General features: G+C 39.2%; 1 long non-coding RNA gene across 1 annotated transcript in view; it reads left to right on the top strand.

Moving 5' to 3' along the window:
* The first annotated feature begins 6,065 nt into the window (after positions 1–6,065).
* Positions 6,066–27,746, top strand: part of LOC113890490 — an 80,584-nt gene continuing 58,903 nt past the window's right edge. The window contains exon 1 of the long non-coding RNA XR_003510505.1: positions 6,066–6,172. This is a non-coding gene — a long non-coding RNA (uncharacterized LOC113890490). The remainder of the gene's footprint in view (positions 6,173–27,746) is intronic.

Below are 27,746 nucleotides of genomic sequence, written 5' to 3'. Positions count from 1 at the left end.
GTAATATTTTTAAAAGAAAATATTCCAGAGGTAATAAGTGGACTGAATGGATTTGTGAATGATTGCCGTAAAGTCTTAGGTAATAACTCATAAAACTGCAAAAGGAATAGAAACTTATCTTTTTATGCATGTGTAATATGAAATCAATTCAAATGAATTTCAGTAACAAATGTTCTTGATGTTTTTGCCATCTAAATAGGGATCTCCTTATTTATCTTTCATTCTTGTTGATTGAGTGATACCAAGACATAAAGGATCCTATTTCTTTGCTAATCTGAACTCAGTGCTTATCGGTTCAGTTCAGTCAGTTGTGTCTGACTCTTTGTGACCCCATGGACTGCACATGCCAAGCTTCCCTGTCCATCACCAGCTCCCGGAGCTTGCTCAAACTCATGTCCATTGAGTCAGCGATGCCATCCAACCATCTTATCTTCTTTCGTCACATTCAGTGATGACAATATAGGCACTACATTCAGTGCCTAAAAATGTAGACAAATTCATGGATTATTTTTTTAAGTTGCCATTTTGACCTTATTTTGGTAATATCCAGACCCACATCCACTCCTCCCCAAAATCTCTCTCAAATTCTAATTATCCCAGTGAACCAGTCCAAACACTTTCACCTTACACAGGAAGCTTCTTGTTAATTATTCACTACACTCTTTCCAAACTTATCTTCCTTGACCTCCCACCTCCTCAGAAGATGGACACCAGCATCTTGGAAACATTCATTACCTCTTTGCTCTGTACCTCTTTTCCCTCACCCTGGAATGTTTGCTATGTGCCTGTGGACACTTTTCAGTTTCAAGGCATAGTTACAGCCTTGTCTTCTCAGTAACACAACGCTTGATGCAGCCCACCCCAATCACACGCTTAGTTACTCTCTTTACAATGCTGTTTCTGGACTGTGTACACTGCCCTCTGATGTACTTACTGGGTGGCACACTACTAAAACACTACTGATCCCATGGGACTGACATAACCCTGAAATATGTGTAATTCACAGCATCTAGTGCAAAGCATGTACAGTATGCATTAGCTATTCTTATGCCTACTGAAATGAATTGTAATTATTTTTAATTATGAGTGTCTCTTATTAGACTGTTCACCCCCTGAGGTCAGGGACTATGTCTTATACTCAGGACCAAGAATGATATTTAGAAAAAAAAAAAAGTGACTAAATGAATGCTTGTTACAAAAATGGGTTGAATATTTCACTAAAGCACTTTGTAAATGATAGAATGATTTTACACACAAGTTATCATTATGGTATTTCATTGATTCTAAGATTCCCTTTTTTGTACAGTTTAACTCCTTGGAAATTGGGACAGGTTGTCATAACTTGATTGACAGCATTCGTTCTTTCTCAATGGAACATAATGATGTTCCATAATGTGTCTTAAATTCAAAGAAACATGGCATTACTATCTTCCAAATAGAGTTAATAAGGTTATTAAAAAATATCTGTTAAGAGTTTTTGTTGATCAGAGTAGGCTGAGTATCATAATGCAAAAAAAAGGGGAAGTCACTCAGTCATGTCTGACTATATGTGACCCCATGGACTACATAGTCCATGGAATTCTCCTGGCCAGAATACTGGAGTGGATAGCCTTTCCCTTCTCCAGGGGATCTTCCCAACCCAGGAATCAAACCCAGGTCTCCCACATTGCAGATGGGTTCTTTACCAGCTAAGCCACAAGGGAAGTCCAAGAATACTGGAGTGGGCAGCCTATCTCTTCTACAGTAGATCTTCCTGATCCAGGAATCGAACTGGTGTCTCCAGAATTGCAGGCAGATTCTCTACCAACTGAGCTATCAGGGAAGCCCAAGTATCATAATAAATAGTCATAAATTTCAGTAGCCTACCAAAGGTTAAGTCTTCACTTGTGTTCCTATGAAAAGTGGGTCAGGGAAGAGATGAGGGGAGTTAGTCTTTCAGAGCCTGTGCTTGTTCTGTCTGGAGGCTTCTACTCCACTGGGGTAGTGGCACTTTCTCATGGACCGTCTAAATGAATGGGAGAGTGACAGCAAGAGGACCCTTCTTGGAGCCTAAATGAGGCACACATCACTTGCATTCCCATCTACCAGCAAATGCGGTAACATTCCCCCACCCAACTGCAAGAAAGACTAGACTTCTAGTCTAGATGTGTGCCAGGAGGGAGAAGAAAAGGGGTCTGGGAAGCACACAAAAAATTTCTGCCTCAAGCAGCATGAGACATGTGGCAATATTGAGAGCACACACAAATATTTCCACAACTTCAGTCTGCAACAAGCTTATAATTCAATCTCTATTTAGTCAATAAGTATTTATTTAATATCTGGAATAAGCCATGCCGTGTGCTACAGGACATGAAGTATACAGAAACAATGGGATGTGGATCCTCGTGTTACGGATTTATTATTATATCTGAGAGAAGAGGTGAGATAAGCACATAAAGAGCTGTAAGATAGAAAGCGAGAAGTGCCACTAAACAGGAGGTTGTATCTTGCTGGAGGAGTCAAGGAAGGGTTTTGGAAGAGAGACGTGTAGACACAGACTAAAACAAGGAAGACTTTGAATATGGATATGAACAGAAAGAATGCCAGGAAGAACGGACAGACTTGAACTCAAACAGGAAGAAGAAGATACAGGCTTGATCTGAGTGTTCCAGAAATTTGCCTGTGTGTGGCTATTAGCATAACTGATGCTACTTGGCATCGGTTCCTCCTGTTCTTCTATTGACCCTACCCAGCACTGCCCTATGCGGTGAATCACTTCTGCCATCAAGGACTTTGTAGTTAACATTGTTTAATAATCATGAGGACCAGGTAGCCCCTACGCTCTGTTAGTCCCCAGTCAATGATGAAAATCTTCCCTGACATATTCCCAGGGCACATGATAATAGTTACACATTCATGAAACTTGACTTAGAAGTGCACATCTTGTTTCCAAGCCCCTACCTCCATACCCTCAGGTTAAGTATAAGATTGTCCCAGTGGCCGCTCACCAGTGTTGAGTGCAGCTATGAATGCCTTTGGATTGTTGTCTGCCCCATCAAGTATGTTACCCTCTAATAAGCTAGTTCATTGATTATATGGAACTGCCTACCTTCTTTTTTGGCCTAAAGATACCTTCCCAGTGAAGTGGATATTTTTTGTTCCTGTGTCCTTCAACAGCCTGGACAAACACATGGTTGCAAAAAAGTCAAAGAAAATTTTAGTGAACAGAAGCAGCCTAGAAAGGGATTTGAGTAATGTTTTGAGGCACATAGGATTTTACTAGGTAAAGCCAAAGGGGGAGAGAGTGCACAACGGAAGTGCCCAGAGGCAAGGTCTCCATGTTGCCTGCTTTGGTTCCATTATGTCAGTAGCTGGGTGAGCATGTATCGCCATCTGCCCCCCTCCCTCCCATCTTATCAACATACGATGTGGTAAGTCATGTGCCATGGGTGGAGTCTTCAGAGCACTCACAGTGCTTTCCATCTGGACATGTGTACAATATGTCCTCAGTGCAGAAGGATTTATTCCTGACACCCTGTCACCCAACCAAAAGGGCACTGTAGCAATGCCTTTTGTGCCCAGGGCCACACTCCCTTAGTTTAGCCATGGCTGTGATGGAAGTGGCATGGAAGCCCAGACCTGCCTTGTGCTGGCAGCTTCCCTTCCATTGCAATGGGCCTCTGAAGAACCTGTCAGCCTTGAAGTGGCAGAGGAGTTAGCAGCCTTTGGGGCAGCCCTCAACTAATAATGGAGGGTGTCCAGTGGATAAATGCTCATATTTATTTCAATTCATGTGTTACAAAAATCTTTGAGAAAATCATGTTTTCCTTGTTGGTTGCTGACAAAGGAAGAGAGCTTCTGAAAGTGTTTCAGGAACTAAGAAATATCCAGGACCGTGGCTTAAAAACCTGTTGCTATAGAACTTATGTCCTTTTGGAGCTCTGGAAAGGTCATATATCTTCCAGGGAGTGTCGCATTTGGTTTTTCATGCAGTTACTGTTCTTTGCCTTAATAAATGCTGCCTCTGTAAGCCTCCTTTAAAATATAAGAGATACCCCTCTTTGTCTAACAGCTATAAAAGCTTATCAGCACCTTAGTAACCTTTACAGGTTTATTTCTGTTTAAATCACTTAATCTGATTTACATTAGTCTTTTTAAAAGAAGCAATATTTTCTTGCTGTATACACCCTTTGAAATTGATATGGTTTAAATCTTCCCATACAGGCATCTCTGAACAGTGACTTTTTCCCCTTAGTTGCCAACAGACTGTGGAGATACCAATAATAACAAAAGAAAACACAGGTTTCCCTGTGTCGACGTCACCTTAAAATCCCATAACTCTGTGTGGCTAAAATAAAAAAAAAATATGAAAGGAATACCATGTATGCTCCTAGTATAAAAGTTAACTGCAGAAAAAAAAATCCTTAGATATCTACACTGCTACATTGAGACTTGTATTTAGAGGTTCCTTACAGCTTTCATGCTGGTTGATGGAATTCAGCTCACCATGCCTTTGTATTTCTTGAGTTATTTAAATTACTTTTTAATACAGATAACAGGAATGATGAGGATTTCAAGAAGTGAAATGGTATCTCCTGAATGTTTACTATCTACTGTGAAGTATGATACACACTTTACATGCAACTCACTTCTTCCTCAAATCAACCTAATGAGATTGGTATTATCTCAACCTTATCCCAATCTTTTAAATGATAAATCAAGACTCAGGGAGGTTAAGTAATGTTCCTCAAAGTTACATACTAGTAAATACATATCCATTCAAGGCAAATCTGTTCGACTGCCTTGAAATGACAAACTAGGTCCCTTCTTCTGCTTCCTCATTTCTCACCCTCTCCTGTCTGTTCATCCATTTTACTCCACTTATTCTTTGTACAGACCCACCTTGACTACCTCTTCTGCACTAGATTCTGGCTTACAGGCTTTCAGTAGACTCAAAATGCAACCATTGGTTAAAGCCACAGAGTTACAATAAATCTAAAAGGTTATCTAAGTAGCTTAAAATTAAAATTTGAAATTAAAAACAATTGCTCCTTGGAAGAATAGCTATGACAAACCTAGATAGTGTATTAAAAAGCAGAGACATCACATTGCTGACAAATGTCCTTATTGTCAAGTCTATACGGTTTTTCCAGTAGTCATGGACTGATGTGAGAGTTGGACCATAAAGAAGGCTGAGCACAGAAGAGTTGATGCTTTCAAATTGTGGTGCTGGAGATCTTCAGAGTCCCTTGGACAACAAGGAGATCAAACCAGTCAATCCTAAAGGAAATTAACCCTGAACAGTCATTGGAAGGACTCACACTGAATGCACCAATACTTTGACTACCTAATAGGAAGAGCCAACTCATTAGAAAAGACCCTGATGCTGGCAAAGATTGGGGGAAAGAGGGGAAGGAGGTGTTAGAGGATAAGATGGTTAGATGGCATCACTGACTCAATAGACATGAGTTTGAGCAAACTCTGGGAGATATGGAAGGACAGGAAAGCCTGGCATACTACGGTTCATGGGGTCACAAAGAGTCAAACACGACTTAGCCGCTGAACAACAAAAAAGTAGTTTAAACTTCCTCTAGATACAAGAGTCGGAAGCTAGGTAGAGATGGGAGGCATGCCCCTACAACGTTCCGAACACTTTTAGCTCCACTTGAAAACCTTCTATGATCAGAATTTAGGTTCTTTCAAGGTAGTCTATTCTTCAAATCTTAGTTTTAATCTTTTTTTTAAGTGTCTGTTGTAACTAGATTTCATCACACATTCTCTCTCCACTAGAGCAGCCTGCAGGGAGAAAGTTAAACTTTCTCCAGGAGAACAAGTGGCCAGACAGCTTTGGCTCCTACTTCGCTGGATAGAACAGACTGGGAAGGGTCAAATCTGGGTATCTTGATCAATTTCCAAATCAGTGTCAGTCTCTTCTGTCAAATTGAGAACTGATGTTTAGAAAGTCTCATCTTTCAGCAGATTTCCCAAATCAGTTGGGAGGATATCTCTCCCTCCACCCCTCCCTCCTCTTCTTTACCTCCTCTTTTTTCTCTTTGTTATCATCAAAAAATGATATAAATTTCCTATCCAACTATTTGGCTCCCTATTTGACCCATTGTTTCTTTTAGGGATTTTTAAATGTGAAGAGTTCTTTGCTCTTGGAGCCTCTACTGCAGCACCAACTCCACTGAAGGTAACTCTATGCATTCTGATTTATTAAAATTCAATCAGTGAGAGTTAATGAATTCCTAAGGGCAGGAGATCAATCATGTTCTATTTATATTTAATTAATTTCATGTTGCCTCACTTGTCTTTTATAACTACTTTAAAGCATTTGATAAAAGTATACTTGTGAATACATTCTTATCTTAAAATAACTTTTAATTTTTAAATGAATTTTACTATACCTAATTCATAAAAATCTTCATTTTCTAGAACTTTTAGGACATATTCAGTAAATCTCTTATTGATAAAAATCTCATGAAATCACAGATTTCATGCCTCACAAATTTCTTCATTTCATTCAAGGGAGAATTGATTCCATACTTTTTTCTTTTTCTTTTTGGTCATGAATGAAACTCAATTGTAACAACTTATTGCATGTGCTTGTTTATCTGTTTGTCTGTCTTTCCAGACCATATGATCCTTGTGCTTAGCAGAATCCATGGTACACACAGTAGGTGTTGTAAGAATGTGTTGTTTTGTTTGAAAGACTGGCTGAGTGAGTGAATCTAAGAGGCTGTGAAACTAGAAAAGTACAGAATATACAAGACATATCAGAGGGAGACTGGCTGGTTACACATGGAGCAAAGGGATATGGCAGATGAAAGAGGTGATGACACATGATTAAATATTGAGTAAAATGAAAGGATGATATAATGTATGCAACTGGGCATTAAGATATTGATAGAGAAGGAAAGTGGGGCTAGGTTGGAAGAAGAAAAAATGTTTTCAGGGAAGTAGGTGGATAGAGAGGGAAAATTGGGAGACCAGAATTAGGGCAGGGGAAACTTATCTCTTTCAGAGGCTGGTATAATAACATGGACATAAGTTCTTCTATTATGGAAGACTCAGATCTCCTTTTGGTGGCCAGGCCAGTTATTAATTTTTCCTTCAAAAAAAAAGTAGGGAGAGGGATTCCCTGGTGGCTTAGTGGTAAAGAATTGGCCTGCCAATGCAAAAGACACAAGTTGAATCTGTAATCTGGGAAGATTGCACACACCGCAGAGCAGCTAAACCCATGCACCGCAGCTATTGAGCCTGTGCTCTAGAGCCTGGGAACTGCAACCACTGAGCCCATGTGCTGCAGCTACTGAAGCCTGCACAACCCATAGGCCATGCCCTGCAACAAGAGAAGCCACTTCTCTGAGAAGCCCATGCACCGCAACTTGAGAAAAGCCTGCACAGCAACAAAGACCGGCACAGCCAAATAATTAATTAACTATTATTATTTTAAAAAGGAGGGAGACCATTTAGGGAAGAGGTCAACAAATTTTTTCTATTGAGTAATTATTTTCAGCTTTGCAGGCTATACAGTCTCTATAGAGAATTCTTAACTCTGGAGAAAATTCTCAATTCTGCTCCTGTGAAAACAGCCAGAGACTATATGTAAGTGGTCCAATTTAATTTTATCTAGAGAATCAGATATTGGCTGGGTTTTGCTTGGAGGCATAATTTTCTAACTCCTGACTTGGAGCTCACAGATTATAGTCAGTGTTGGTCGGTCCTCTGTTTACTCTGTTGTGTTTTCATGGCTTGTGCAATAAATTGGCTTAATGTGAAATTAAGGCCTCTCTGCTCAGAACAAACGAACAACTTAGCTTGCTTACTAATAAACTCCTTAATAGTAAACAGTCTAACTGAAAGGAAAAAAAGCACAATGTGAGGGTTGTGAGTTAGGTTTATTTGGGGCAAAATGAAGACTATAGCCTGGGAGACAGCATTTCAGAAAGTTGTGAGAAACTGTTCCAAAGAGGTAGGGGAGTTATATATGTGATTTTGGTGAAGAGTGAGTAGTACACGCAATTAAGGGTACATTTTTGCAGAAGGTTGCTGCCAGTCTGGTGACTGTGATTCACAAGAAGTAGACATCACTAGAAAAGATTTTATTTATGAGAAGATGCAAGAGTTGGGCTCCTAAAATCTTCTCCTGAAAGTATCTATCTGGAGACCTGTTCTGCCAGTTTTTCCCAGAGCAGAGCAGGGCCTCATTTCTGATCTCCACTCTGAACTCCTTTCAGGGGGTGTTGAAGCTACAGTGGCACATAATTTAATCCTTGTAGAGGTATTTTGACAAGTGCCAATTTGTAAGGAACAAAATAAAATCTTTTATTTCCTATTAGCTACAAACCATTTTACTATTCGAAAGTTAATACAATATTTGGAATGCACTCTTAAAATATACCTATCAAGAAGTTGAGAATTTCAAATGATCTATTTTAATCCTTTTGTTGTTCAAAGGGGAAGAGACAAAGAGGAAATGATTGCTTCAGACATGTGAACTGGGGGAAGTGCTGGACATGAGGTGATAGGTGAACAGGCTAGCTGGAGAAGAAAATTAAGTTTGTTCTCCTCATCGTTTGACTTAAAATCAGTACAGTTTGTCTCAAATTAATCATAAATTATTTCTTACAGGGGCATTTTTTGTTAGCAATGACTATTAATGTTCCATGGCTTTGTTTTGCAAGATTTCTGAAAAAACTTCTTTTTTTTTGTTTAAATATGATTGATCACATAAAAAAAGTAGTCTCAGTGGATTCTAACTGTGGTGCTCTTCATTCCTTAGGATAAAAGTTCATATTACTAGAGAGGTAGTATTCTGATCACAATGGCACTGTAAGTTTATATATAAAACTGTCTCTTCCCAACTATAAATGTATGGCAATAGCATCTATAAATAATACATATAGGATCACTGTTATTCTGGAAAAGAAGATAAACATCTTACTGACAAAAAATTTAAAAGACAGAAATTGCAATTAGGGAGACTGAAGCTGGAGATATGCTACTTTATAGGATGAAAACACAAAGAGGCAGCTGAGAGCTCCACCTCAGGAGCTGAGGAAATAAAATGAGTCAGCATCATTCTCAGGGGCTATAGCCTATAATGTACTGCTTGGTAGCATGGCAAGAGGAAGCAGAGACAGCTCGATAGGGCTCAAGTCATATACTGACTTTGATACTAGATCAGTTTTAACTCCCAGAATGGTAGTTCTGAGCTGTCAGTACAAATCCTGTTTTTTGACTGGGGACCTGAGTAACCCTAATACAGTCAACTATAGAGAGACTAGACATGGTATAGTGAGTGCAAAGAGGAGTAGAAAGGAAAAATGATAACATACAATTGTGAATTTGATCTTGCAACTAAAATTTCATGAATGAAAACTCACAATAGTCAACAGATTTACTAAATGATGAAATTGTTTATTTGCTAAGTCATGTTTGACTCTTTTGCAACCCCATAGACTGTAGTTTGCCATGCTCCTCTGTTCATGGAATATTCCAGGCAAGAATACTGGAGTGGTTGCCATTTCCTTCTCCAGGGGATCCTCCCAACCCCGGGATGGAACCCATGTCTCCTGCATTGGCAGGTGGATTCTTTACCACTGAGCTACCTGGGAAATCCAAATGATAAGATTACTAAGATTATAATCTTTTGAACATGGCATTATATGGTAGATGGTCAAAATCCTCAAAGAAACAAAGTAAAAATATATGCATAGAGAAACCAGGTATTATAAACAAAAATAGATGAGGATGAGTCATGGGTAAGAGATGATGTTTTTTAAAATATAGCAATTTAGGAAGTAAAAATGTAATCATTGAAAGAAACTCAGTAGATTGAACACAACCAAGGAAGAATGAGTGAACTAGTGGAAAGATCTGAGAACTTGACTTAGAATTCAGGAGATGTAGATAAAGTATAAAAGGAAAGGTAAGAGACAGAGAGTACAGTGAGAAGCCCAACCCACATGTAATAGGAGTTCCAGAATTAGAAAAAAGAGTAGCAGAAAGGTAATATTTTAAGAGTTAATGAAGGACTTAGTGTTTTTCTGAACTGAAAAATTTATCATCAGAAAAGGGCCACAAGCTGAAATTCAAAAATAAAAATAAATCCATATCCAGAGTAACAAAATGTAGAAAATAAGAGTAGGAGTTCTTAAATGCTAATGGGGGAAAAAGACATTACCTACATAGTGGTGAAAATTAAGCTGAGAGCAGACTTCACAGAAGTAACAATAGATGTTATGAGTTGACAGAGAGGGAAAATAATTTTCAAAATATTAGCTCTGTAACTAGCTAAACTATTGTTCAAAGTAAAGGCAAAATACCATTTTGAGGTACTAGGATTAGGTGAATTCATCCCCCATGTATAATAGCTGAGTGAAGATCTAATCAAGTAGTAAACCAGTAAATTAGGGAAGACATCATCAAAATAGGGATATAAATTAACTACTGATGCTAATATTAGTATTGTGTATGTGCTTAGTCACTCAGTCATGTCCAACTCTTTGTGACCCCATGGACTGTAGCCCACCAGGCTCCACTGTTCATGGGGATTCTCTAGGCAAGAATACTGGAGTGAACTACCATGCCCTCCTGCAGGGGATCTTCCCAGCCCAGGGATTGAACCCATGTCTCCCACATCACAGGTGGATTCTTTACTGACTGAGCCACCAGGGAAGCCAGTAACCACCAATTATCTTAAAACTAATGAAAAGTACAAGATCCAAGACAAACAGAGGGCTAGTGTTTAGAGGGTAAAATAGACTTTGTTAGAAAAATATGAAATAAAATAGGATTGTTAAAAATTTTAATATTGACACTAAAAGAATAGAAATACAAGTATAATTCTAAATTGGCAGAGAGAAAAAAAGAGGGAGTGAGAATAAATGTTATCAAATAATAGGCTGGAAGTGAAAGGGACAAAGGAAGAAATATGGAGAAAAGAAAACACAAAAGACTGTAACATAAATGAGCCTAAATAATTCAGTAATCACAGTAAGTTAGTTGATTAAACACACCAAGTATCAATAAAAATAGGGTGATCAAATTGCATATTAAAAACATTTTCAGGGCTTCCCTGGTGGTCTAGCGGTTAACAATCTGCCTGCCATTGCAGGGAACACAGGTTCAATCCCTGGTCCAGGAAGATCCCTGCCCAGGGCAACTAAGTACATACTCTCAACTACTGAAGACCGCACACCCTGGACCCTGTGTTCCTCAACAAGAGAAGCCACCACAGTAAGAAGCCCACTCACTGAAACAAAGACCCAGTGCAGCCAAAAAGAAATACATCTTTAAAAAAAAAAAAAAAAAGCTCCAACTTAAAAAAAATACGTGCAACATCTAGATTTACCAGTGTATCATTAGAAAGGGTGGTTTGGAGGAAGGTAAAGTAAAGCAGGTGTGTGATTTTGGTATCGCTTTTGTTATTTAGCATTTAGATAACTTCAATGTGACTTGCTTACACAGGAAAACCAAGAATAATAAAAGCAGCTGATACCACTGCATTTGTCTGCGCATTACTATGCAACTATGCTTTTCAGGGGATTTCAAATGAGAAGCACTTCAGCTTAAATCCTGATTGTGTCATTCGATTTTGTGACACAGAACAAGTAAGGTTTCTGAGATTGTTTTCTCATCTGTAACATTTTATAAAATCCTACTTCACAGGATTAAAGTGGATGTAAGTTTAAAGTGTTTATTAAGGTTCAATATACGTTAGACCCCTTTTTCTGTTTTCCCGTTACTCTTTAATGTGTTCTATTTGGGGCTAAGATAAAGCTAAACATTTGACTTGATTTAAAGCTTCAATAAAGAAGTAAACCTAGAGGCAGCAAAGGCTCATTAAATATCAGTCTACATATGTAGATGGTGTTTGCTTGGAAGCACTACAGGAAACTCAATGATATCTAAGAAAGGGGGGTTTCCAGCTTGCACGTGCTGTAAATCATAAATTGTGCACAGGAAATGAAACACAGGATTAGTGTGTTGAAATTACATAGAACAATGTCTCCCATTGTTCTATGAATATGGAAGTAGTGAAGTGAAAGTCATCCAGTCGTGTCTGACTCTTTGCGACCCCATGGACTATACAGTCCATGGAATTCTCCAGGCCAGAATCCTGGAGTGGGTAGCCCTTCCCTTCTCCAGGGGATCTTCCCAACCCAGGGATAGAATCTAGGTCTCCAGCTTTGGAGGTGGATTCTTCACCAGCTGAGCTACAAGAGAAGCCCTAATGAATACCTGGGGAGCTTGTTAAAATGCAGATTCTGATTCAGTAGACCTGGGTGGAACCTGAGATTTTTCACATGGTTTCAATACTGATCCACTGTAGACCACAATTGGAGTTCTAAGGACATACATGTTGAGAGAAGGACAAACTTTATAATCTGAATCTTCACTAAAGACACAATGTGCTTTCTTCCACATTTCAGGTAGCTTTCTAGGAAAGCAAACAAGAGATTGTTTCTGTTGGGTTTATAGAGCAGGAATAAACATAGTAAGTAAGTGAAGTCGCTCCTTCGTGTCTGACTCTTTGCGACCCCACGGACTGTAGCCTATCAGGCTCCTCTGTCCATGGGATTTTATAGGCAAGAATACTGGAGTGGGTTGCCATTTCCTTCTCCAGAGATAAACACAATTTGTATTGATATATATTCTTCTTAGTTTGATATTGGAAGTGAGATAGTAACTATATAAATAGAAATTGATCAAAAAAAGTTGTTAGTGAAGAGAGAATTCTGAATGCAGCCACCTCAAAGTTCTCCCTTTGTGCCAACTTCACTGTCAAATTTCCAAGTCTAAGTGTTTCACTTGAAAAATAAATGGATTTCAAAGCACTTTCGTGCCATGACTCTCAGTGGGGTTTTAGGACACATATAAGGGAACCAAAATCCAAAGTAAAACCCTTTGGAACAAGATATAGTACATTCAATTGTTAGGGTTGGATTCAGATAATTTAGTCATGTTTACTTAGGCAACATTCTTTTCCCAAATACTTCTTGCTTCTGGGATCTGAATAAGCCTCTTAGACCCTTGGGCTCAATTTCCCTGTCTGTTATCACACTAATTATTTTTTTTAAAGAAACACTTAAAACTGTTCAATGCTAAGTTCTTAGATTTATGGATTCAATAAAAAACAGTGCGTCTTCAATTTTTCAGGGCTTGTGCTGATTTATATGGGCTTTGCTGACACAAAAATTAGATTAAAATTTTTTATTGAATCTTGTCTGAAATGCTTAGACTTGAAGGGAGACTTGAAGAGAGAAAATTCACTTTACTGGATTTGGCTTTGGGAAAACTGAATATAAGCACCAATAAGGTTACTGGTTTATGTCTGGATGTATCTTAGTCCACCCCGCCTATCAGGGGAAGAGATTTCTTCTCTCATTCATAATTTCACCAGAATTAAGTATTCTACTTCATATTTCAAAGTGTGGCAGCCTGATTACCATCTGTGTAGTCAGGGGTTTGAAATTTTCCCAGCAGGTGAACAGATCTCTTTCTGACCAACTCAATGAAAGAATTATCAGGAGATTTCTTTAGTGCCTTTGAAAGAACTTGTTTGTCAGAGCTCAACATTCAAATTTCTGGGTGGCAGCTTCCTGCAGCTCTAATCATAGACTTTTTCTCCTTAGTCACGATTTTCTTCATTTGAGCTCAGTTTGGTCTCTAGAAGTCCAGTAGTGTTTTATGCACTCGGATGAACATTGAATCAGGAGGACAATTAAATGGCTGAGAACAATGAACTCAGGGAACTCTGCCTTTCTTCTTTGTTTAAATCCAGGAATTCTTCTAGCCCCTGCTCTCAGAATGATCAAAACCCTTTGGTTTTCACCCCCCAGTTACAGGCTACCAGCAAAGTGTGGAATTGGTTTCATTACCTTGTGAGATTGCTGGTGACAGTGACTCATGCAGGGATGGTTATTTGTTTCCTGTGATTTTCCTGCCATGCAGGTGGTTGGTTACATAAAAAAAATTTTTTTAAGACGTTATTTTCAGATATGTCCTGAAATAATATCACCTCTGTTGGGTTGCTTAAGGTAATAGGAAACTGAAGGAAGAGGGATAGGGGACTTGGTCTTGCATCAGTGGTAGCAGAAAGGTGCTGAAATGACAATGTTAGAATAGCTACAAACAGAATGCAATGCTATCATTGCTAATGCCCACAAAAATTAAACACTGCAATAAAATAATTATATATCTGGTGAATTGGTAGACTGTGGTAGTTTTATTAGTATGATTTTGAAAATTTTAATAAAGAATTTATTATGAAAATAATGAAGCAGAAATTTTGATACCTACATTTTTGCTTTTGCCATGATGCTCCCTATCCCATCCCCCACTCCAGGAGGAAATGCCCCTGGAGTTTCAATTCTCTCATCCAGAAGAGTGAAGACTAGATCTGGGAAAATTTATTTTTGACAGGTAAATTATATGTAGTATTTTTGAGGTGGGCTTCCTGGTGGCTCAGTGATAAAGAATCTGCCTGCCAATGCAAGAGATGTGGGATCAACCTTTGGGTTGGGAAGATCCCCTGGAGAAGGATATGGCAACCCAGTCTAGTATTCTTGCTGGGAAATTCCATGGACAGAGGATCCTGGTTGGCTAAAGTCCATGGGGTCACAAAAGAGACATGACTTAGCAACTAAACAACAACCAATTTTTGAGGTGTAGGTTATAAATGAATCTTAACTATTAAAAGATTGCCAACATGTGCATATCCATTACACCAGGGAGTCTGAAATATTAAAAAATAAATATCCATTCCCACCTATCAAATACAAAAGCTTTTCATCTTGACACAAATTAAAAGCCTCATTGTTATTTTCCAAACTTATTTAGTAAACACATGTTGAGCTCAGTTGTCCCTATGAATTTAATCAATCAATAAATTCTCCTTTTGAATTGTGATTTCTCAGAACTTAACCAGTGAGGCACTGTAGGAAGGCAAACTTCTGGATCAAGCTCTTCAGATCCTATTATGCTAAGATCTCTCTCTCTCCACTCAGACTGCAAGCCTAGGCAACCACCCAGGGTTCTATGTGAGGGGCTGGGAGGCTGTTAGGAGTCAGGGAACAGCTTTCTCCTGGTCATGGTGCTGCACTCTTCTGAGAACAACAGGGCACTGACCCTGGTGGCTGCTGATAGCCTGTCTGCTGTTTTTCAAAGCTAATCTTTCTTTCAGTTCATTTTTACACTTAGATTTTATTACCATGTAAAGCTACAAATATCAGAAGAGGTAAAGATTTACTCAGAGAGGATATTACTGAGTTAATCTCATGAGATATCACAACACCCATACTTTCATTTTTCAGCCGTTATCAACTGGGTTATTTCATATTAATCAAGGAAGATATGATTTTGCTGAAGAACCAACTGGTGTTGCTATTAGTTTTTCCTGTGTGTGGTTCTGTCATCTTTTCTTCTATGGTAGGAGAATTTCTTCAGACTCAGTCAGAATAAGATCTAGAAAAAGGTGACATGATCTATATCCTTAATTTAGAACTTGTTTCTAATGATTGATTATCTGCATCAAAGGTGAAGTTTTTAATGTTTTCACTTTAAATACAGCTCAGGCAGCATTTCTAATGCATATCTTTTCCATTAAGCATTTAACATTACACTTTTTATTTATCTCTTGAGACAAAAAAACCATTAGTTTATAAAAGAAAATGGATAATTTTTTTGACTGAGTTTGAATGTTGCTGGAATGGGACTAAATTTTGATATGTCTGTGGATTTTAGGTAAGGGACAAGATAGTTGTGCTCATTTAAATAATCATTGGGTCAGATTTCCAGAGAACATCTTACCTGTACAAGAAAATCATTTCACTTATAGTAAGAGCATAGGGGAAGTGAGCTTTACACTCAGTGAAAGTTTCAAATCTACACTGATGAGCAACAAATAAATTATTCTGTAGACCAGGTTAAGACAAATACTGTGTTTTCACTTTGTCCTTATGATTTTTAAACCAGATTGTGGCATATCATACAAGTTGTACCTAAGAGAACAGGAAAGAAGACACCTTTATTGATTTAATCCCTCAACTGATATTCACTAAGTGCTTGCTACATCCCAGGAACTGTGCTAAGCCAATTGGTTTCAGCTCATCTTGGTTACTGCCTGACAACAATCTAACATCATCCTGACCTTCCTCCTCACTGCTATTCTACAACTACCAGGTCCCAGGCCCTGAAAAATGTCTCTGGGACTAGTTTATTTGTCCTAGTTGTGATCATCTGTGAGATTTTTGCTCCACTAGTCCTGCGTCATCCTGCTTCTCTTTCTAGAGAACCATCCCTCTGATCCACCCAGGAACCCAAGTGTTACATGTGGAAATGGTGCTCTGGCGATGGCTGTGCTCATTCCTCTTGGGAAGAGGATTGTACATTTCTGGTGTACTTGCTCTACTTCCACAGGACATAATGGGACCTGTGATTCATCTGAACCCTCACCACAATGAACTAACAATGGAGTCCTTCTAAAACTTTTTTTCTGACACAAGTACTTTACAATTGTTGAATGACATTTCACTGTTACAAAATGGTCTAAATGAAATGGGACTAGAGATGAAGGATTACTTTAAGGCACTTAGGGGAAGAAAGAAGATGTTTTCTCTGAAACAATTTGCTTTTCAAGGCTACCAGAGACCATCTTCACCTTGAAATGCCTTGAGTAAAAGTGGGCACTAAGCAGGAAAGGATTCCAAGATTTTTCTCTAAATTCCTAATTTTTTTTGACCAGTTGGTTGGCAGGGCTCAGAGCAGTGTGAGCTATCTAAGTTGCCAAAATGGATACTTTTTTCTAGAAAACAGCAAATATTTGAGAATTCTTAGAAATTCTTACAGTATTTATTAGATTGAAAAACAAGATTATAACTCGAATTTTTAAAATTTTCAGTCTGGTCTATGAAAACTGGGGAGAATTTGAAATTAGACTGTAAGATCTCAATTATTTGTAGCTGATAATAGTCTAAGATAAGAAAAAACAAATTGAAGACAAATTTTACTCTCTAGCAGGCTAAAGTCTTGTGTGTTGGAGAAAATTTAAACAAAATTTAAAATTTTGTTTTAAAATTAAAACAAAATGATTTCTCATCCCAGAAAAATGCTCTACAATGGTTAGTAGAAAACTTATTTGAATAAGCATGAAACTGTAATATGATCCACGTCCCAGGCAATCTGTTAAGAGATAAGAAAGACAGGAGGGATCAAGATGGCAGAAGGGGAGGATGTGGGGCTCACCTCCCCAACACAAACACATCCAAAGCACACCTACATATGAAACAATTCTCAAGGGAAGCTGGAAACTGGCAGAAGAACTCGTAGACAACCAAAGCTTCAAGAAAGATTTCCACATAACTGGAGAGGATGGAGAAAAGTCATGGGATTGGGAGGGCTTTGAAAGGAAGGAAAGGCCCATACGGGTCACCTTCACCCTGGGGAGCAAGCAGGTTGAGCTGCGTGTCCCGGTCCTGGAGGCCTCCATGGAGAAGACCAGTCCCTCTGGCTGCTGGGAGACCTGCTGGGACAGGGAGAAGGGCTGGAGAATCTAGTCCCCACTTGTGAATGGTACACGGTGCTGGTCTGCCAACCACAGGACAGAGAGCTCTGCACTGACAGCAGCTAGCTCACCGTGCTCCCCAGCCTGAGTGCAGCAAACACCCTGGACCTGCTTATTCCACACCGGAGCTTGGCATGAGATCTAGGAGAGCTGCGTCTGGGGAAAAACTCCGTCTAGGCACACAGGCAGGTTGGGGGTCTGGGATGTGGTCCAGGTGAAACAGTGGCTGCCAGGGCTAGCACTAGCTCAAACCAACACCACAGGGGAAGCCCAGACTGATGATGGCAGCAGAGCTGCTTGAATTCCTGTGGCCACAAAGCCCCAGCCTGGATAACACACCGGTCTCACTCACTCCATGTCACAGCTGTGCACTGGATCTGGGAGGACCACAACAGGGGAAGAGACACAGCCTTGTGCTACGTCTGAGCTGAGCCATGAATTCCTACACAGGCGGCACATCAGACCAGTGTGAGTACATGAGCCTCACTTCAGCGCTCCCGTCCTTTGGGGCAAAGCACGCACTCAAGGGAAACAGAGCCTGCTCAAGCTCAACCCTCAGGCTTCTGCTCCAGCAACTGGAGAGCAGACCCTGCCTCTGATAGGGTGGTGACAGCCCCTGAGCAGAAAGGAAGTCCCGCCTCTCACTCTGCACAGGCTTTAGATCCCCTAACACCAGCCACCCTAACAAGGTGATGGCATTCAGCATACCCTGAGGAAAGATGTGGCTGGTGTCCATATCAAAACAAGCCTTAAAAAAAAAAGCCCTCACACCAAAGGCACAGTCTACATAGAGACACTGCCACATGAAAACACTCCCTCAAGACCACAATAGATAAGGGTTTCTCCTATATTCACAGAACAGAGAAAGTTAAGTGAAGAGGCAGAGAAACTATTCCCAATTAAGACAGCCGGGGAAGACCCCCTGAAAGACAAAACAGATCAGTCTATACTAGACAATGAGAACAAAATGGAGTTTATAAAAATGCTAACTGAATTAAGATTATCAATATAAACGCAGATCAACGTTAACAAGAAACTAGAAAGTATTAAAGATGACCCAATCAAAAATAATTCAATTTCTGAGATAAAAAAGAAATCTGGAAGCAATGAATAGCTGCCTAAATGATGCAGAAGAGTGTACAAGTGATTTGAAAGATAGAATAATGGAGATCACCAAATTAGAATAGCACTCAGAAAAAAAAGAAGAAAGCAACATATGAGACCTATGGGAATAAAACATGCCAACTTATATATAATAGGGTTTCCAGAAGGAGAACAGAGAGAGAGAGAAGAGAATCAAAACAATTTTTATTTTGTTTAAAGAAATTGCGGGATGCCCCTGGTGTTACAGTGGATAAGAATCCACCTGCCAATGCAGAGGACATGGGTTCAATCCCTGGTCTGGGAAGATTCCACATGCTGCAGAGCAACTAAGCCAGTTTACCACAACTACTGAGTCTGCAATCTAGAGCCGGTGAGCCATAACTACTGAAGCCCAAATGCCTAGAACCCATGCATCACAACAAATAGCAGCCCAGTAGAACTGCTCTATGGAACTAGAGAAAGCCTGTGCACAGCAATGAAGACCCAACACAAACCAAAAAAACAAATAATTAAAAAAAATGATTTAAAACAGATATTATGGGTGAGAACTTCCCAAACCTAATAAGGAAACAGATGCAACCCCATGGACTGTAGCCTGCCAGGCTCCTCTGTCAAGGGGGTACTCTAGGCAACAATACTGGAATGGGTTGCCATGCCCTCTTCCAGAGGATCTTTCTGACCCAGGGATGGAACCCACAGCCTTTTGCATTGTAATCAGATGCCTCACTGTCTGAGCCACCTCAGAAAGCACAGGGGTGCCCAAACAAAATGAGCTCAGAGCCAAACCAAGACATATCACAGTTAAAATGGCAAAATTTAAAGATAAAGACAGGATTCTTAAGGCAGCAAGAGAAAACAAGATTTAGTTACAAGGAAACACCCCATAAGGCTGTTAGCTGATTTCTCTGCAGAGTTTGAATATATCATGCAACTCCCTTCTGACTTTTAAAGTTCTGAAAGAGAAAAACCAGGAACCTGAGATAGTCTACCTAGCAAGACCATCATTTGGAATAGAAGGAGAAAGAATTTCTCAAGATAAGCAAAAACTAAAAGAATTAAAAACGTTGAAATGTATTCTTATGTATAATGGCATGTATGTAGTTATAGTTGCTTTAACAATTTCGGTTTTTAATCTACATAGTGGCTTGCTTAAGTGATATTTCAGTTCAGTTCAGTTCAGTCACTCAGTTGTGTCCGACTCTTTGTGAACCCATGAATCACAGCAAGCCAGGCCTCCCTGTCCATCACCAACTCCCAGAGTTCACTCAGACTCACATCCATCGAGTCAGTGATGCCACCCAGCCATCTCATCCTCTGTCATCCCCTTCTCCTCCTGCCCAGCATCAGAGTCTTTTCCAATGAGTCAACTCTTCGCATGAGGTGGCCAAAGTACTGGAGTTTCAGCTTCAGCATCATTCCTTCCAAAGAAATCCCAGGGCTGATCTCCTTCAGAATGGACTGGTTGGATCTCCCTGCAGTCCAAGGGACTCTCAGGAGTCTTCTCCAACACCACAGTTCAAAAGCATCAATTCTTCGGTGCTCAGCCTTCTTCACAGTCCAACTCTCACATCCACACATGACCACAAGAAAAACCATAGCCTTGACTGGACGGACTTCTGTTGGCAAAGTAGTGTCTCTGCTTTTGAATATGCTATCTAGTTTGGACATAACTTTCCTTCCAAGGAGTAAGCGTCTTTTAATTTCATGGCTGCAGTCACCATCTGCAGTGATTTGGAGCCCCCCAAAATAGTCTGACACTGTTTCCACTGTTTCCCCATCTATTTCCCATGAAGTGATGGGACCGGATGCCATGATCTTCTTTTTCTGAATGTTGAGCTTTAAGCCAACTTTTTCACTCTCGACTTTCATCTTCATCAAGAGGCTTTTTAGTTCCTCTTCACTTTCTGACATGAGGGTGGTGTCATCTGCATATCTGAGGTTATTGATATTTCTCCTGACAATCTTGATTCCAGCTTGTGTTTCTTCCAGTCCAGCATTTCTCATGATGTACTCTGCATATAAGTTAAATAAGCAGGGTGACGATATACAGCCTTGATGTACTCCTTTTCCTATTTGGAACCAGTCTGTTGTTCCATGTACAATTCTAACTGTTGCTTCCTGACCTGCATACTAATCCTTCCTATATATTTACCTTTCATATTGGGATTTTTCCCTTTTCTGTAAATTCTTGCTTCTTTTCAATTTAGGAAAAAAAAAAAACCCTTCAACCTTTCTTTTAAACAGTTTACATGTTTAAACCCTTCAACATTATAATGTATAATGGCAATAAGTACAAACGTATCAATTATTTAAAAGTTAATGTTGAAGGGTTTAAAATTTTTAAATGTTCAAAAGAAATGTTGAAGGTTTTTTTTTTTCTAAATTGAAAACAAAAATTTACAGAAAAGGGAAAAATCCCAATATGAAAGGTAAATATATAGGAAGGATTAAAGATCACTTAAGCAAGCCAGTATGTAGATTAAAACCAAAATTGTTAAAGCAACTATAACTACAATACGTATTAAAAGGATAGGCAACAAAGATGAAAAATTGGACATCAAAGAACACAAAATGTGGGGGAGGGCAGTAAAAACGATGTGTGTTAGTTGCTCAGTCATGTCTGACTCTTTGTGACCCCATGGACTGTAGCTTGCCAGGCTCCTCTAACCATTGGATTTCCCAGGCAAGAAAACTGGAGTGGATTGCTATTTCCTTTTCCAGAGGATCTTCCCAACTTAGGGATCAAACCCAGGTCTCCTGCATTGCAGGCAGATTCTTTACCATCTGAACCACCAGGGAAGCCCCATATAGATCTTCTAGAATGTGTTTGAACTTAAATGATTATCGGTTTAAAGCAAGTTGAAGTAGTTATGGCTCAGCATACATGAATACCAGGGTAACCACAAATAAAAAGCCTATAGTCGATTCATAAAAACCCAAAATGAAAGGAACTCAAGCATACTACAGAAGAAAATCAAACTATAGCATAAAAACAAAAACAAAGATCTACAAAACTAGAAAACAAAAAGTAAAATGGCAATAAGCACAAACCTATCAACAATTATTTTAAATGTTAATAGATTAAATGCTCTGATCAAAGGCAGAGTGGTTAATAATTAAAAAAAAAAAGAACCATCAATATGATGCCTACAGGAGATTCACTTCAGGGTGAAAGATGCAGAGACTGAAAGTGAGGAGATGGAAAAGATCTCAGGCAAATGGAAATGACAATAAAGCGGAGGGTAGCAATACTCACACCAGACAAAACAGACTTCGAAGCAAATGCTATAACAAAAGACAAAGAAGGTGTTATATGATGAAGGGATCAATATAAGAAGAGGATATTATACTCATTAACATACATGCCAAACAAGAATATACAGTGGAAATAAAACAGTCTTTTCACCAAGAGGTGCTGGGAAAGTTGGACAGGCGCATGTAAATCAATGAACTTAGAATACATCCTCACACCAAACACAAAAATAAACTCCAAATGGCTTAAGATGTAAACAGAAGACATGGCACCATAAAATTCCTAGAAGATATCATAGGCAAAACAATCTCTAATATAAATCATACCAATGTTTCTTGGGTCAGTCCCCCAAGGCAATAGAAATAAAAACAAAAATAAAATAACAGGACCTAATCAAACTTACGAGCTTTTGCACAGGAAAGAAAATCATAAATGAAAAGACAACCTACAGAATAGGAGAAAACAAGTGCAAACAGCCAAGCTGTGACTGACAAGGACAATTTCCAAAATATATGAACAGCTCACACAACTCAATAACAATCATAAAAAAAGAAGAATCAAAATACACAAAAGATCTAAATAGAAATTTCTTCAAAGAAGACATACAGATGGCCATGAGGCACATTAAAAGATCAAAACCACAATGAGGTATCACTTCACAACTGTCAGGATGGCTATCATCAAAAAGTCTACAACTGGAGAGGGTGTGAATAAAAGGACATTTTTGTACACTGTTGGTGGGAATTTAAATTGGTGTAGCCACTATGGAAAGTTGGTGGGAATGTACATAATGGTACAGCATGGATTTTCCTTAAAAAATAAAAAACAAACTGAAAATAGAACTACTATAAGATCCAGCAATTCCACTTCTGGGTACATATCCAGAAAAAATAAGAACACTAAATCAAAAAGATACATGCACTCCAGTGTTCATAACAGCACTATTTACAATAGCCAAGACATGGAAGCAACCCAGGTGCCTGAAAACAGATGACTTGCTTAAGAAGATGTGGTATATACAGACAATGGAATATTAGTCAAGCTACTTAGTGTTAGTCACTCAGTTATGTCTGACTTTTTGCAATTCCACAGACTGTAGCCCACCAGGCTCCTCTGTCCGTGGATTTCTTCAGGCAAGAATACTGGAGTCGGTAGCCATTCCCTTTTCCAGGAGTTTTCCCTGACCTAGGGATCAAACCCAGGTCTCTTGCATTGCAGGCAGATTCTTTACTGTCTGAGCAACCAGGGAAGCCCCACAATGTAATATTATTCAACCATAAAAAAGAATGACATATTGCTATTTGCATCATCATGGATAAGCTTAGAGAATATCATACTTAGTGAAATAAGTCAGACAGAGAAAGACAAATACCGTATAATATCACTCATATGTGAAATCTTTAAAAACAACGTGAATGTATACACAGAACAGAAACAGACTCACAGACACACAAAATAAATTTGTGGTTTCCAAACAGGAAGGGGGTGGGGTGACAATGAATTACGAGTACGGATTAACAGATACAAAATACTATTCATAAGACAGATAAACAATAAGGATTTGCTGTATAGCAGAGAGAATGATACCCAGTATTTGTAACAACCTAAAACAGAACATGGGCTTCCCAGGTGGTGCTAGTGGTAAAGAACCTACCTGCAATGCAGGAGACATTAGAGATGGGGTTTCAATCCCTGGGTCAGAAGACTCTCCTGGAGGAGGACACAGCAAACGGTATTCTTGCCTGGAGAATCCCATGGACAGAGGAGCCTGGCATGCTGCAGTCCATAGGGTCACAGAGTAGGACACAACTGAAGCGGCTTAGCATGCATGCACAAAACAATATAATCTGCAAAAAAAAAAAGAAAAAGTGATTTGCTATGCTGTACACATGAAAGTAACACAATATTGTAAATTAACTATGTGTGAAAATTGCTCAGTCATATCTGATTGTTTGCGACCCCATGGACGATACAGTCCATGGAATTCTCTAGGCCAGCATACTGGAGTGGGTAGACTTTCCCTTCTCCAGGGGATCTTCCAAATGCAGAGATCGAACCCAGGTCTCCTTCATCACAGGCAGATTCTTTGCCATCTGAGCCACAAGGGAAGCCCATACTTCAATTAAAAAAAAGATTTCAAAGGAGAAAGAAATCTCATGCCTTTACACAGCCAAGCAGATTAACTCATTATGTACATGTTTCAAGATGAATAACAACTAAGTAAGTAAAGGACTCATTTGTCACAAACAGTTCATCCTAACTTTACCTGGTAACTGGGGAGACAGTATGTATAAGCTAATTGGATTTATCTAGAGAAAAAGCAAACCTCATCTCTTTATAACAGGAGGCAATTTTGCAACTTAGAGAAAAGTGTCCACTGAATTTAGGCTCCTATCTTGCCACAGATTCTGGAAGCTAGGGCTACTATCTCTCCTGATGTTTGTACTTCAAAGAGATGGTTCTCTAGTTTCTTCAGAAAGACATGCCTAGGTCAGAAAAGTGACAAGAGGCCAGTTGACAAAAGATCTATCTAGTCTTAAAAATGATTTATATGTATTTCAAAGAGATAAGAAAGCGAATGCTCTGTGTAAAGGGAGGAGAGAGAAGTCTCCCCGTTTTCAACAGGGAGAATTAAGCTTCTTATTTTTAATTTATATTTGTTCTTACATGTGCAACTCTGTGGGAAAAAAAATCATTATTTGGTTTCACAATTGTCTGCTAATAAGATCTGTAATGTAAATGTTTACCTCTGGGTATTGAGACTGTGTGCAGTATTTATAACTTTAACTCTGATAAATGTATCCTATGAGCTGAGTTCCTGAGAAATTTGAGATCGCTTCTGCAGCTGTCCTCCTCCCCCATGCTCTAAGAGAATAGAGTTTAAGAGATCAGGAATCTGGCTTATGTAATTTTGCATGTGCCATGACCCGTGGCTGCAATTCAGTGGCACGTCCAACTTTTGAGCTTCTTAGTTAATTTATATAGAGTTAATAATTCCTCCCCGGCCTTCCTCTTAATTCAGTTCCTATTGATACAGATATTCTTACTATGTCCACACAATTCCCTTCTTACTCCTATTTACAACAATGGCTCTTAACACTGAATAGATATTACACTCATCAATGGACCATTTATAAAATAACAATGTCCAAGAACTCATGTCTTTCAGAGATTTCAATTCAGTTGACTTGTTATAGGGCCCAGGCATCAAAATTTTAGATATGTGCTGTGCAGTTTGAGTTTAGAACCACTGATCCAGAACAAATGCTTGGTCCAATAAGCCATTCACCAAAAATACTAATTACCCTCTCTCTGTAAGATGGTCCCTTGCTCATCCATTTAGAATGGTGGAGACTTCCACTTCACTGGCTCTTTTTATAATGGAGGAACATCTTTTGCAGGAAACCACATTATCACGACCACCATCATTTCCACCACCAATAACTGTAAGCTACCTATGTGAATTGTTAGTACCATGCACATTCTGGCATGTAACAACATCTAATAAATCTTTATCCAATGGATGAGGAATGCCTAGTGTCTTGCTGTATCTCACTGCTCGCTGAACCCAGGGTAGGCAAGGTGTGAGCTGAGAAACTGGAAGATAACTGAAGGAATTGTAGGAACTAGACATGTTTATTCTCTACCTGCGGGTGTGGCGGCTGTAGCAGCAGCAGACACGCTGTATTCTCTTATGGTTAACCCAATATAACACACCCTCAGCGGCTTTTCAGGTGAAGCTTACATACCTTTCTACAACAAAAGTGGCCCAAGGCCAAGCGGGTACATCCTGAGGCGCATGCACAGTGCTATCAGTGATCTCACCTGTTATATAACCATGTATTTACAAAACACGGGGCAAGAGCGAGAGGCTGTGGGGTGAGAGAGCCTGACCACCGCCATCTTGGCTAATTTGCTCTTTCCCTACATCTACTAATTAATTAGTATGTGAGGCTTAAAGAGACAGAACTTGGAGCTCTTGTATGTAAAGAAGGTCTCTTCTAAAATTCCAGTTCCAACTCCAGGGGTGTAGGATCATAGTAAAATTCAAGTATATGATTATTTTCTGATAAGAATAATTAAGGTGTGATCATGGTAAGATGTTATGCTTTAAAATGGGGGTGAGGACTCAAAGCCAGAGACATTTGAACAGTAATTAATTCCTGGATTTTTAAACACTTCAGTTGTAAGATATCTATAAAGTATTCTGCTATAGACTATCTCTCCATTGAGAAAAAATAACACCCAGAAGCTTTGAAGAAATATCACTATTTCTCTTCTTGGGTAGGATGGTAGTAGAGAGGAAAATAAATAAAGGAGGAAAACTGGGCAAAAATGTTTTTAGGATTGAAGAGAAGAAGGGAAAAGTGTCAGACAACAGGAGGAAATTGACTGAGTGGGCCTTTCCCGATCAAGACAAGGAAGTTAGAAAAGGAGTAGTTTCTTTACACACAAGCATAATATTTTACTAGCCTAATAGACAACTAACAATAATTTTGGAAAGCTTCCTATCCTCTTTAACATATATCTTGTATCTTTGGTAAATGTGCTTCCTGGTGTTTTCCTCCCCCTCTGTAGTCCTGCATGGTCTTCAGTGGACAAGAATATGTATAAAATATAATACACACACATGCACACAAATTTAGAGGGCAACTATTTAACCAGGAGTTCACCTAAGTTTAGCAAACCTTCCCCCAAATGTTCTACATTCAGAAAACAGCTCCTAGCCAGGAGCTGTTTCTGAACCTGAAAAGCTGTGTGCTAAAACCTCTTGCATATTAACATATGAAAGGCTCAAGAAACCTGAAATCATGAAATCTGTTGAACTTTAACTCAGCGTTCTCCAAAGTTAGGAAAGCAAGGAACTCTTTACAATAACTTCCCTGCAGAACTGCTTGCTGCTGCTGCTGCTAAATCGCTTCGGTCGTGTCTGACTCTGTGCGACCCCATAGATGGCAGCCCACCAGGCTCCCCGGTCCCTGGGATTCTCCAGGTAAGAACACTGGAGTGGGTTGCCATTTCCTTCTCCAATGCATGAAAGTGAAAAGTGAAAGTGAAGTCCCCGAAGAGCGAGACATATGTATTACATCCTTTGAAGGATACTGTGTTAAGTCATTTTACCTGTGTTGCATTTTCTATCTTGTTACTTTAGTTCTATTACTGTGGGCCTTTATTCATCTGTATTACCAAAGACCTAAGAAAATTTTGGAAAATAGGTGATAAAAAGAGGAAAGTGAAGCTACTAGAAGGCGAGAGAGATTCAAAACCAAGATGGTGTTAGATCAGGAACTGAATCAAGCTGGTCAAAGGCTTTTCATATGAATACGCAATTTAGGGAAAAGAATAAGGGAATAGGCTGTCTGGATTCCTGTGTGTGATTTTAGGATTTCTACTAGATGCAGTCTTGGAGAAGAAAATGTCACCCCACTCCAGTACTTTTGCCTGGAAAATTCCATGGATGGAGGAGCCTGGTGGGCTGCAGTCTATGGGGTTGCGAAGAGTCGGACATGAATGAGCAACTCACACACACATACTAGATGCAGTCTAGTCTTTAGACAATACAGTCTATTCAAAAGAACTGGGATGAAAGTGAGCTGAGCTTGAGATTAAAAAAAAAAAGTTAAAATAGAGAAAGAAAAGAATCCTTCTTTATGACGATTTCAGAAAAATTGTTCTTATTCCTCTCTTGAACATGGTTATGATCCACATTTCATTAAAAAAGAAATCCTGTTCACTAATACTGTTGTTCAATCTCTCTGCTACCTCATTACCAGCTATAAAATTTATCATAACCCAAATTCAGCTAACTAGATTCCTCTGGCTACAACTAAAGAGCCT

Source organism: Bos indicus x Bos taurus, chromosome 3 (assembly GCF_003369695.1).
Source record: "Bos indicus x Bos taurus breed Angus x Brahman F1 hybrid chromosome 3, Bos_hybrid_MaternalHap_v2.0, whole genome shotgun sequence".
Classification (NCBI taxonomy): Eukaryota; Metazoa; Chordata; class Mammalia; order Artiodactyla; family Bovidae; genus Bos; species Bos indicus x Bos taurus.
The sequence above is the reverse complement of the archived record's forward strand: the minus strand, read 5'-3'. Positions and strand labels throughout refer to the sequence as shown.